We start from the raw sequence: 12141 nt of genomic DNA, 5'->3' as shown, positions 1-12141 counted from the left end.
CTGCTGCCTCACATTTTGGAAGGAGAGAGGGTGATCTTGTCTATGCCTTATTGAGCCGCTGCTGGCCTCGGAGAACTCCTCTGGCAGGTCCAAGAGGCGTATCTCACCATTGGTGAGGGTGAGTTCACAAGTTTTGAGAAGGAGTTTTGCTGATACGGTACTGATGGGCAGCAGATATTTTATATTTTTGTCCTATGATACTGCAGCTCCTCTTACTGCAATCTCAGCTCCGCAGCCATTTGACAGTGGGCTTGACAGGGAGCGTTTTCCCAAGCGCTTACAGAAAGGGGGTCAGCCTGCTGACCATCGTGTTGCTCTTTAACAGGAGCACATTGCTATGCATCAGCGCGGTGGCACGTCCAAGCTGCGTGTAAAGAGAGCTGCCATGCCATGCTCCGCTGAGCAATTCTTGCTTGGACCAAATCTACTGTCACTGTGAGCTGAGATGATTTTGCCAAGAAAAGAGCTGAAGAATGAAAAAGCTTAGAAAATTATAGCCTGCAGGCCAAATACAGACCCCATGCAGGCATCTCCTAGAGCTGAAATATCCCCATGCCAAAGACAGTGGCCCACAGATGTAACTTCTGTTTCAGCATTAAAGGTGGGAAGCAGAACCATAACGCTTCCCAATGCAGTAAAAGCCAATTAGGTAAGTTTTCCCTTTCGAAGAACTCTCTAGCACACCACCACCCCACAATCCACTCACCATGTCCACTGCCAGCTTGAGTACTTTCATCCACCAGGCAAATGGAGGGGGGAAGGAAGGGAGAAGGAAGGGGCAAGGAAGGGAAAGGGAAAGGGAAAGGGAAAGAAGGAAAGAAAGAAAAAAAACCCAGCACCCCAAAACAAGAGAGACTCCATGCAGAGATTCACAAGTCAAGGACACTGGATTATTGAAGTTTAGCACCTTATTGAAGAACACACTATTTACTCCTATAACCAAATCCATGGAAATAATTTACTACAGAACACCATTGATTCAAATAGCGGAGTAAGAACCTAGAAAAGGAAGAGGTGTGCATACAATTACAGCACACAGTAAAAGCTCACACTTCAGTCATCAACAGAGTACAGCTGATTCCCAGGCAGACCAAAGGAAGATCCCTTTTACTCTCTCCTCTCCCCATTCAGATGAATGGAAGAAAGAGCTTGGTTGCCATCTCTGCCTATAGCTCTGACAGATGCTATCCAGTGGAAGCAAGGTACAGCCCAAAGCAGCCATTTCTCTGCTCTAGCACTACAGCTTGCGTGACACCTGCAAAAAGAGGGACAACTGACTTGTAAGAATTTGCCTTGTGTTGCAATATATTTTCACAGTTTCGGTATGTCACATGTTAAGATTTTGCTTCTCCCAGACAACTAATACGTGGTGTTAAAAAAGGCTGGTAGTTTCTGAATCTTTCCACATGCTGGTAACACCAGCTTAACTTGGGTTTTAAAAGATTATAGAGAACAATGGAGCAAAAGAGACTGGCTTGTTTCGGACTCTCCAGTTCCAACAGCAAAGCCAGTCACGTTCAATGTCCATCCAAAGCACCAGCACAAGAATCTCTTTCTTTGCAAACTCCTAAGTCAGAGAGACCAGGCACACGGCAAAGCAGACTATAGTAGCTTCAGCAGGATGGCCAAGGCATACTCCAGGAAACAGCACGACAATCTCACCCCAAGAACCTCACCAGCACGTTACCCAGAAGGCTGCTAGATGAGAGGAGCTAGCAGGTTGATGGTACATGCCTTATGAAATTGCCCAGGACCCTCCGTGTTTGCACAAGAGCTTTGAAAGTCTCTGAGTGCCGTTCACAACAGCAAACCTGTAAACGACAACTTACAGCTGGGCTATGGAAGAAAGTAGCATCTACTGCTCAGCAGAACAGTTTCTCTGAGCAGAGCAACGTATGCATGCTAGGACACAGGTCTCAGGTCTGACAGGCAGTGCCTGCAGCTGGGGACAGAGGAAGGGGAGCAAGCTGCTGAAGTAGCTGAGAAGACATTGAGTTTAACAGCAGCGCGTTTGGAGGTGGAAGGGTCAAATGCTTGGAAAGCCTAGCACAGCATTTTCTACAACACTCGCCCAAGGCAAGGCTCTGAGACCCTGTGTGACCACAGGCTGGTTCAGTTGATCAGAGACCTGAGCGGACAGCTTAGTCCCTGTAAGGTGACAGCACAGTCACTAGCCTCTTCTCTTTGCCAGTATGTCCCTTAAAATAGATGACAGACCCTCGGAGCACATCCCATCCAGTGCATTAGGATGCCAGGCATCTGTACTGCCTCAAGGTCCATGAAAGTGCCAGATGACGTGGGGGTAGAATTGGAATGAGATCTAGATGGAGCAATCACACTGATAGGTCAGGGTCTTTGCTGCCTGTGACAAGCAGTCGGATATCTGCCCAGTGCTCATGGGGGCATACACAGAAAGGGGAAGCGTTTTTCCTGTGTTCAGAGATGCTCTGGGCAAGTCGGGAAGTACACTGTTAAAGCTGAAACTGTCCTTAGCTCACCCCACACCTGTCTGTCTCACCCACCAAAACAGCACATTCTCATAGCATTTATCTTACTCTTTGCTATGTGCTGTAATCAGCAAGTCCTGGGAAAGACACAACGCTCCCCATTCCAGGCATGGCATCATGACAGAACTAAATGGACTCTGAGTACACTATGCATTTCCTGCAGATTATCTGGAAGGCTTAGTTTTCTGGACAAATGACACTGTAAAAACATGAAAATATTTATTTTACCTTTGCAGAGACCATCAGATAGTTAAAAATCTAACACAGTTTATACTCTGCAAAGGATTTCAACGCTCTCTTATCTGCATTTCCCATTTAAAATGGTCCAACCTATGCACATGAATGCACCCAACAAGCCCTGAAAAGTCCTGTCACCACAGGGCGGTGAAGGACCATAGCCTTCATTTCTGCTTGTTGTCTTGCTGCAGTACCTTTTTGCTTAAACAGGAGTCTTCTCAGTGACCTGGACACATAGGCACGCACACACACACACACGCGTGCGCACCCTCTCTCCATCTTTCCTCATCTCTGTATAAATATAGAAACCTCGTCTGTTTTCTAAATGCTCTCCTGCTGCTGCATTCTCTCCCTCCGCCTCCCAAGACACTTCGGTGAATACCTGCTGCTTTGTTTCTGCTGTAGATTTTTCACTGAGGCTGCAACATTTTGAAGCCGTAGATTTAACATAGTCCCCTACATTTGCAGCCCCTACCCAGAAATGTATGGCTCTGGCTTAATGTTTCACCCAGTCAGCAAGATTTGGTTTGCAAATAGGAAGGGAGCTTGAATTTTGCTGCTGTTTGCAGCATTGTGGCTCAAAACATGACATAGTTCAGCTGTGAAAGGAAATGTGAATTTTCAGATGGTTTTGCCGTACTGAGCGGTCCCCTTATAGAGAGGTGTCATGAACTTCCCTGCACCCAGGAGGCTACTCTCTACAGATCTAAGATTTCAACAAGGCTGGTCTATCCAATCCAGGGCTAACATTTTCAGAACCTACCCTCATGGCATTTTGAGAGTTGGAGGTGAGGACTGCTAAACAGATATAAGTAGGGCAGGGGACCCAGAAATCTCTGCAATCCTTGACCCATCCTTCCATTACGCCCCCAGTGATGCTGCACCTTTCCAGACCAGCGCAGAGGGTACATTTCCGAAGAACCTTGACATACTTAGACAATTAAAACAAATTAGCATAATTCAGACTAAACTTCTAATTTTAGCACTCTGTAAAGCTGCTTTCCTTTGCGCTCAGATCTAGCTTGCTGCACCTCAGCTTCGGCACACTACAGGAGCCTTCCTACCATGAAGAAACCGAGCCCCAGAGGCTATCGGGCACAGGACTTTCACACAGGGCACTGTCCTTTGCTTCTTATCCTCCTGAAGGCACTTGCTCTAAACAGGGCTCGCTCCCAGTACACGGCAAGTCCCCTGCTTGGGCAGACACCTTGGCCAAGGGACGAGGCGCTGAGGACAGGGCACGGTTTGAAAGAACTTGCTTCCGAAACAGATTTCTGAGTGCCACAAGGCTTCAAACGTTGCTCGCCTCGTTCCAGTACCTTGATAACTGGTGGGCTCACCAAACACACATAGACGCCGTTATTAGCTAAATAATTGAAAAGCCTGCAGAGCAGCAGTGCAGAATGGCACCAGCTTCCCCTCAGTGCCTCTTCCCTCATCAGCGAGTCCCTGCAGCAGCAGGGTCGGCTCTGACCTGACATCCCTCGCATCCAGATGCCTGTATTCTGCTCATGTTCTACCCGCCAGCCACTCCTCCTCCCATCACGGCGCTGCGTTTCCCTCCCGCCTGGAAATGTCAGGAAAGGACACAGGCACAGGCTCTAAAATGCCTTGCTTAGCGAAGTACCGTACACGCTGTTCTTCACTTACAGCTGACTTTAGTATTTGTGGACAACTGTTTACTGGGAAAGGGATGGACTTCCCAAGTCAAACACGGTTCATTATATATTAGCTCACATCATCTGAGAGACTCGGCTCTCTTGGCACCACATCCTGCAAAGGGCAAGGCAGACAGTGAAAGCAGAAAAAGGTAAACACCAGAGAGGAACTGCTACCATATAAATGTTCTGATTTTTCTAATTGGGCCATTTGAGAGAGCTCTTGGTCTGTGCCCATTGCAACAAACCGTGCTTGTCCAGAAACTCCTGTTACCTCGCCACGGTGAAGGAACGTTGAGATCGGTATAATTTCCTTCCTGCACACAAATACACCGGGCACTGTCCTCTGCCATCCCTCCCCCGTACTTAATGCAAACACTGGAAAGAAAATGCAAATGCTGGGAGCACAGATGCTCCCATTATAACCAGTGCATGCTGCATTGCAACCTAATAGAAAAATGCTAGAGGGTGATTGTGAGCAGCGGTGAATGAAATTGGACAGAGTTTAGTCAAAGGTAAGTTTGAAACAGCTTCTTCTTCCTGCTGACTGCATACCAGAGAGACACAGAGAGAGATGGAATGGAAACCTTAGTGGGTTGTGAGAAAAATGCCCCCTTATAGGCCTCAGACAGCAGAGCAGTACAATATAGCACAGCACTGATGTGTGTGGGTTTTTTTTTTTTAATCCTGACAGCATTTCCATTTGTACAGGACTCCAGTGGCAGGTCAGATAAACAGCATCAGAGGAAGTCATCATCACACACAGCCCCTGTACTTCCCAACCCAGCCTAAAGCAAGAACTAAATATTTATTAAGCTTCTATGAATCAGAGGTCTGAATCTCCTGACAGTGCAGCCAGCTGACGTAATCCTCCCCAAATCCTGATGGGACTTGCTTCCCCAACAACCTTGACAGAGCTTGGAGGGTCACAGTTACCTTGTAGTCACACAAAGCGCTTCCACGCTGGCACGCTGGGCAGAGGTGGGGTGCAAATCCCCTGCAATTGCGCCGTTCCTGAGTGCACTGGATCACCTGTAAAGGAGCTCATGCTGTGCCCCAATTTACCGGCAGCTGCGTATACAAAACACCTTCCCAGCTTTACACACTGGGCATTTACAGCAGAAAAGATTCAACTCTGTACTGCTGCTTTGAATCTAACACACACACAACAGCACAGAAAGATTTAAGATGGCCCTTTGATTTGCAAAATCCTTTTGAAAGCCTGCCTAATAGCTAGATAGCTAATGATTGAGGCCATTCCTAATCACACAGTTTAATTCTTTGTCTACGCTGTCCCTCTGGTTACGTTCAGAGTGGTAAAAGCTAGGGCTTCCTTGAGTCTCAAAGGCTTTGGCTGTCCTGATATCCCATGCCCCTTCCCGCTGCCACTGCACAGCACCATCACCTTCCAGGCAGCAGATACCAATTCCTTTGCAGAAAAAGTGCCTCAGACAGAGAGAGAGTACCGGAGTCCAGACACCCAATCCTGGCTGCAAAGAGCTGCTGCCAATAGCTGGAGCACCCCGTGTCCTCACGGTGTCACCTAGTGCTGATCTCATGTGGTCCTAAGGGTGCCTTCTTCAACGCTGTGCCACACCACAAGCTGGTTAACTCCTCAGGGAAGGTGCCTACACAGTCATTGCTCTCGCAATGCAAGGAGACGCAGGAGGAGTTTTGGCTGGTGGAACCGACAAAACTTGCAGTGGGAGACAACAGAAGTTGCAGCTGGAACTGTTGCTCTAGGAGCAGGCAGAGAAAGGAGACAAGGCAGCTTTGTGCTCTGAGATTCTGCAGGTGGCATGGTCCTTTCTCTTGCTGATGAGCTCCAGCTTGCAAGTTAGATACCAACACAGCTCCCAGCAGCCAGTGAAGCCCTGGGTGGCTGACAGCCATGTCACATCTTTGGCAGGATCTTCTGCCACTGAATGCAAGAATCCAGGTAGCCCAATCCAGCAACTGTACCAAGCCAGACATCCATGGGAGGAGTACATAACAGGGCTCGGAAGTCCAGTTATCGTGGGGAGGTTCTGAGCCATCTGCAGCCCAGGTCTGCTGAAATCCTTTGTCCTCCTTCTGCCCATCACTCTCTTCTCCGCAGCCCCTCTAAACCCAGTGCAAGCTGAAGGCTGCTGCTTAGCGACAGCCCTTGGAAGGGACGAACGCCACTTAGCCCCAGTGGCTTCTCCTTGGCAGCACTCCACCAGTGATTTCTCACCCCAGTTTCTCGCGTGCTTATTGCATAATTCTGACAGAGGCGTCTGGATTTTCCGTCTCAGGGATCCTAAGCTTGGACTTAAGTTCCACCCTGATACAGCTCATCAGTGAACAGCAGGTGAGTGAGCACTTTTGCTTGTCACACAACAAGCACAAGCATGGTCACCTTATGTGACCGTTCGATTGTCCTACTAAGGAATCATCTGTAATTGCTCCTCTGTCTGATTGAGCTTGTGGCTGTTGTTCCAAACCCTACTTGACTTGTTCTACTTCCTACATTTCCCTAGCTTCCTAAGCATGCAAAATTTCTTTCATGCAAAAGAATTCTCATTAGCATCCTCCACATCGCCTTAATCTTCTCAGAGCTGCCCATCCAGGATCTAGCCCCTCTCCCAAATCACCTCACACACCTCAGCTTGGAGTTTCTTCTGACAGTTGATGTCAGCCAGTTATGTTCGCATTTATTCCTTATCCACGCTTGAGAATACAAACGGGGTCATTCAATCCTCTGTGCTCCCTTTGCCCTTTCCCACCATTTCATTCTAGCTGGTGGAAGAGCTTTCTCCACCACAGTTCCTGCCAAACAGAAACACCTCTTTCTCTCTCTTTCCCACCTATTTCAAACCCTTTCTCAAAAATTCCTTGTCTCCCTTCTCTGAAGCACCCCCCCAGCTACTCCTGCTGGGATGTATTTCAGTGTGTAATAGCAAGCACTAAAATATTTCTTGCTGCAGTGTGCAGAAGAAACGCTGCACCAAGCATGGGTGCCAGCCTATACTGTGGAGAGTCATGAACCCTCAAACTGGTCTGTGTGCTGTTTCCAGGAAATGGACAACTAAAAAAAAGGCAAGGAGTTTTATGCAGAGAGTTTCTTATTAGGAATCATTTTCTTTTACCATTCAAGACTGCACCGTGTGAGATGCTCTGCAAATCCATAACAAGAGACTGTCTTACCCTTGGACACGTGCAAGACAAAGAAACTAGACAGGAGTAGAAAGAGAAGAGCAGTCTGTTCCTCATTACCACCACCCCCCCCCCCCCCAAAAAAAAAGAAGAAAAAAAAGTGGTAAATTCAGGCAGCCTTGTCCTCTATTCCTTAGATGTCCAAGCAAAACTTACTCTGAATTTACTGAGAGGATGTATCACATCTTTCATACTAATAATTTGTCATTTAAACATTGACAGCAATTATCATACGAATTTCCTTCTGAGCTTTTGGTCAGATTGTTATTTAATCCAGTGGCCACAGTTATGCTGCAGACAGACTGCACATGCTCTCACATGTGCACTTGAGGAGTTCTTTGGACATTATTAGCATTGCTGCTGTTACTGAAGTGCTGTTGGTCTTATTTGCTGCATAGCACTCTTGTCATAGATGTTTTAGAAGTTCCAGCTTCCTGCTCCATGAATCCCACATGCCCACCTGCCAAATGAGGAGCACAGCTGGTATCTGCCTCTTCATACTCCTCAGATGAAGGTCTCTGCCCCTCTTCATGCTTGACAGGATATTTGGTACCAGGATAAGTATACTTCAATAGGAGGAATGATTTTCATAAAAGTGTTAACTTTTTATTTATTAGTCTCAGTCAAAGCTTGTCAGGCTGCAAGGCACTGCTGGCACCTATAGCAAACTATTTTGGGGGCACTTGGTACAGATGCAAGTTGCTTCTAGATGTGTGTTTGAAACAAAGGGCGAGCCAAGTATTCTGGGCCCCAGTTTGGGGGTTAGACATTTTGGGCCCTTTCTAACAACCCGCTTGGTGAACTCTGCTGATGCTTTCAGAATTCCCAGAAAGGGATTTGGTCCATTTTCTACCTTTCATATATAACCACAACAACAAGCCACATGTGACTCAAAAAGGACTCGATAACAGCGTGTTCACATAACAAGTTACAGACCTGCCTCACCAATTGCATCAAAACATCATCACATCACAATGTGTTGTGCTGCTCCCCACTAATCCTGCAGAAGGCAGGAATGTGTCTTTCAAGTGCGTGACTTCCAAGGGAGGGCTTTCTGCCTCTCGAGGTAGCCTGACCACAGCACACCTGCAGTGAAAGGAAGGAAGCATTCCTGACTATCACTACTTCCCAGAACCACAAAAAAAAAAAAGACAGATAGCTGCATCCAAAGCACAGCTATTGCTACTTGCCTGTCAGTGCAGCTGGCCACATCAGACACTCCACATGCAGCCCAGCAGCTGTAACTGAGTGGCTCTGGTCCCCTGTGAACTGGCCATCTAAGCAAAAATGAGAGATTTGAGGCTAGGATACTGCGGCAGGAATAGCAGGAAGCCAACCCAGATGACGCTTGGCAAATTCTCTAATGGCAGTGAACTTCTGTTATTCAATTCACACTCTCCTTTGCTCAAGGGCTGCTCTCTGTCACACCTGCCTGTCTGCACGGCACCCTGAAAAGTCACCAACACATTATGCTAGACCTCATAATTCCTCACAATTCGGGACTTACACAAAACGTGGGAACAGGCATGTCTATTGAAAGGTTGCTCCCTGGGGTCATCCTCAGGCTGAGGCAACCTCCAGCCATGCTGCAGAGCCCACGGAGCAGAAGCAATCTTCAGGACACGTCTGGCTGTTTAATGGACAGCTCGGCCCAAAACACAAGTCTGGCTAAGCTGCACAGAGGGCAAGGGTGAGTGACAAGATACCATTCCTTAAATCCTTGATGCAGCCCCTGTCAAACAAAACATCGGCTCTCATCGGCTGAGTTACAAAGGTTGGGAGCAGGAAATACTGGAGGAGCAACAGGGTTATACACCTGGACTGTCCCTGTGCTGAGAGACAAATGAGAGGCACACAACACGAAGACAGACAGAACAAGGTCAATCAGGTGCTAGTTACATGCACTTAATACAAAAGCCAAGAAATTGTCATGGAAACTAAAAAACAACAAATATAATCGCAGTCCAAGGAGAAGGGTTTTGGGCAACACAGCGTTAAGTAGCACAGCTCACTGCCTCCAGGTATCACAGGACACAAAGTTTTCACAGGATTCAACCCTGCATTTCACGGGACATGCACAACCGCACAAAAACGGCTAGAAACACTAACGGATACAAAGCTCTCGTGCCCCAAGACATAACATCAGCTTGCATGGGATGAGAGGAAACTTGTTCTGGGGCTGTCACCTCCTTCCTCTGGCCATCTCCACTGCTTCGTGCCACACTAGCACTTCTTGGATCATAGGTTGCCCCTCTACTAACAACTTGCATTGCAGCAGCGCATGGTGAGCTCAGTCATAAATCAAGACACTGATACACTGCACGGTACAAACGTAGAGCAAATAAACAGCCTCTGCCCGAAAGTGCCTGGATCTGTATACGAAGCAAGAGACAACAGGCAAGCCCAGGTGGAGGAGCAGAAGGACCCGGTGACACAACAGTGGGTTCAGTCCATTTCATGGCCAGTGCAGGAGCCTTTCGAAAGAGACGACTTTTGCATAGACATGACACGAGTCCCATGCAGGCTCACAGCGTGCTAACAGACACCCAGGCTAACACGGATTAAACCCCCACAACTGCTGCAGCAAAACAGAAGGAGAAACTCCAACGCATTCCGGTAGCCCTCAGCTTGGCCCCAAGGAGACTTGTGCAGTAAACCACTACCACTAGAGACCCTCAGGCTTTGGGGGCAGGGGATAAGAAGAGAGAGCTCGCCCAAGAGCAAAATCTCCTGGTTTGGTGGTTCTTCACACCAGAACCCCTTCAGAGCCTTCTGGCAACCTAAGAGACAAGCTGCTCTATCAGCCTCGAGTAAAAGAGGGTCTGCAGGGAAAAGCCTTGGGCCTGCACGCAGTTAGCCGTTATCGTTGAAGAAGGCAGCATTTGACACGGCAGTGCGGCAGCCGAAAGACCCCACAGCCAACTTCCTAGCTGCCGTCTGCAGACTTCACATCTGTCCTGAGCGTGTCCACCAATCGTTCCCTAATTAGCTGCTGTCTGCAGGCGCAGACCCCTCCTGGGCTGCCCTGGCATTAAGAAAAGCAAACATCCTTACACCCAGCTTTGGTCCCAAGAGGAACAGGAGGGCGAGCAGGGGCTGTGCCCACCCTGACCGCAGTCACCGAGCGGAGAGGCAGGCAAGCCTCCCTTGCCAGCGCCTTCTCTGGATTCACCGCTCGGGAAGGGATATAGCTGAAGATGAACTCCTCAGCACACCAGAGCCCTGCTGATTTCTGCAAGGAGCCCTTGCTCAGCGCTCCCCGTGCCGTGACAGTCCCAAACAGTGTGCTACAAAAGGCTTGTTGGTCGCTGTAAGGGAAGCAGATCCCATCCCAGGGAAGCAGACCCCTTCCAGCACGCTTCTCCAGCTCCCTCGCCTGCGTCACAGCGTGTCTTGGCAGCAAGTGCAACTCGGGCCTCTCACAAGGAGCTGGCAAGAAGGTGCCCTCTCTAGTACCTTCCACGTGAGGAAGTCCAGACACTTTGCAGGTACCTTTGGATCTCCCGAGCCATCCCCAAGACCCGTGTACACTGTGCTTTGGGCAGGGCAGGGGGGCAGAAGGGAAGAGGATGGTTTTCTCAAAGACTTACGCAGTAAGCCTTCACCAGAAACAGGAGTGAATGAAATCTAGGAATTCCAGTGTTCAGGACTAGCCCAGACAGCCCGAACCAGCAGTTGTCCAGCAGTGTGACAGGAACAACAAAAGCTCGAGGGCTGGTTGGTGGTGCCTGTCCCCAGCATCTCACAAGACTCTTCTCAGGACTCTCAGGGCGCAGCTATTGGGATGCTCCAAGCAGTAGAGCTCTGCTGTGAGGCTGTTGCTCAGAGGGGGCACGCAGAAGTCTCCAAGACTTTTGCTAAAGGCAGAGGAGAAGCCCACCTAAGACTTCCCTGTATTGCAACTTCCCCTCACGTATATCCTTGATTACCCTTGGTTTCACCTCTCTCCTCACCGCCTCTCTGCATTGGTGCATAGCACATACACCCTCAGGCCCTGCTGCGAGAAGAACATTCAGTTCAAGAGGTCTTCGAGGGGCAGCAAAGCTATCTTAGAAACATGCCTGCTCCTGGAGTGGCAGCAAGAAAAAAACTGGCAGTGACTTTCCAGAGAGGAGCTACAGCTTGGATCAGCTGGCAGACCCAAGGCTCCAGCATGTTGGTGTCGGCAGAGGGGAAAGACACTTCTTCTTGGTCCTGACCCCCCACTCACTTGCTGCCAGCAAGTAACATGCCTTTGGTGGGAGGGATGACCTGTGTCCCGCTCACAAATACAGCCTGCCCTAAGCAGCAGCAGAGCTCACCGTCCCCTGCACAAAACTGCTTTCTCGGTTAGTGGTCTGCTCCCGCTGGACCCTGGTTGCAGTGTTCTGGCAGAGATCAAGCAGGGCACGGAGTGGACATCAAAACTGCTCCTTCGCTAGGGAAAGGGGTGGGGGGTCTCTCGCCCCTTTGCTCTGCAGACACGGAGCAACTCTGGGAAACTGCATGAAGCTAGAAGCCAGCAATTTTATCTTAGAGATCAAATCTGTTACTCGGCTGAGCGAGTCTCTTTAGCTGCCTTG

At 48.9% G+C, this 12141-nt stretch overlaps 1 protein-coding gene across 9 annotated transcripts in view; it reads right to left on the bottom strand.

Moving 5' to 3' along the window:
- The window catches only part of ANK1 (ankyrin 1), a 70524-nt gene that overhangs the window by 57190 nt on the left and 1193 nt on the right, over window positions 1-12141 (bottom strand). The gene's annotated exons all lie outside the window — the stretch shown is intronic.

The sequence above is a fragment of the Haliaeetus albicilla genome, chromosome 13 (assembly GCF_947461875.1).
Source record: "Haliaeetus albicilla chromosome 13, bHalAlb1.1, whole genome shotgun sequence".
In the NCBI taxonomy this organism is placed as follows: Eukaryota; Metazoa; Chordata; class Aves; order Accipitriformes; family Accipitridae; genus Haliaeetus; species Haliaeetus albicilla.
This window is presented reverse-complemented; position numbering and strand designations above follow the sequence as displayed.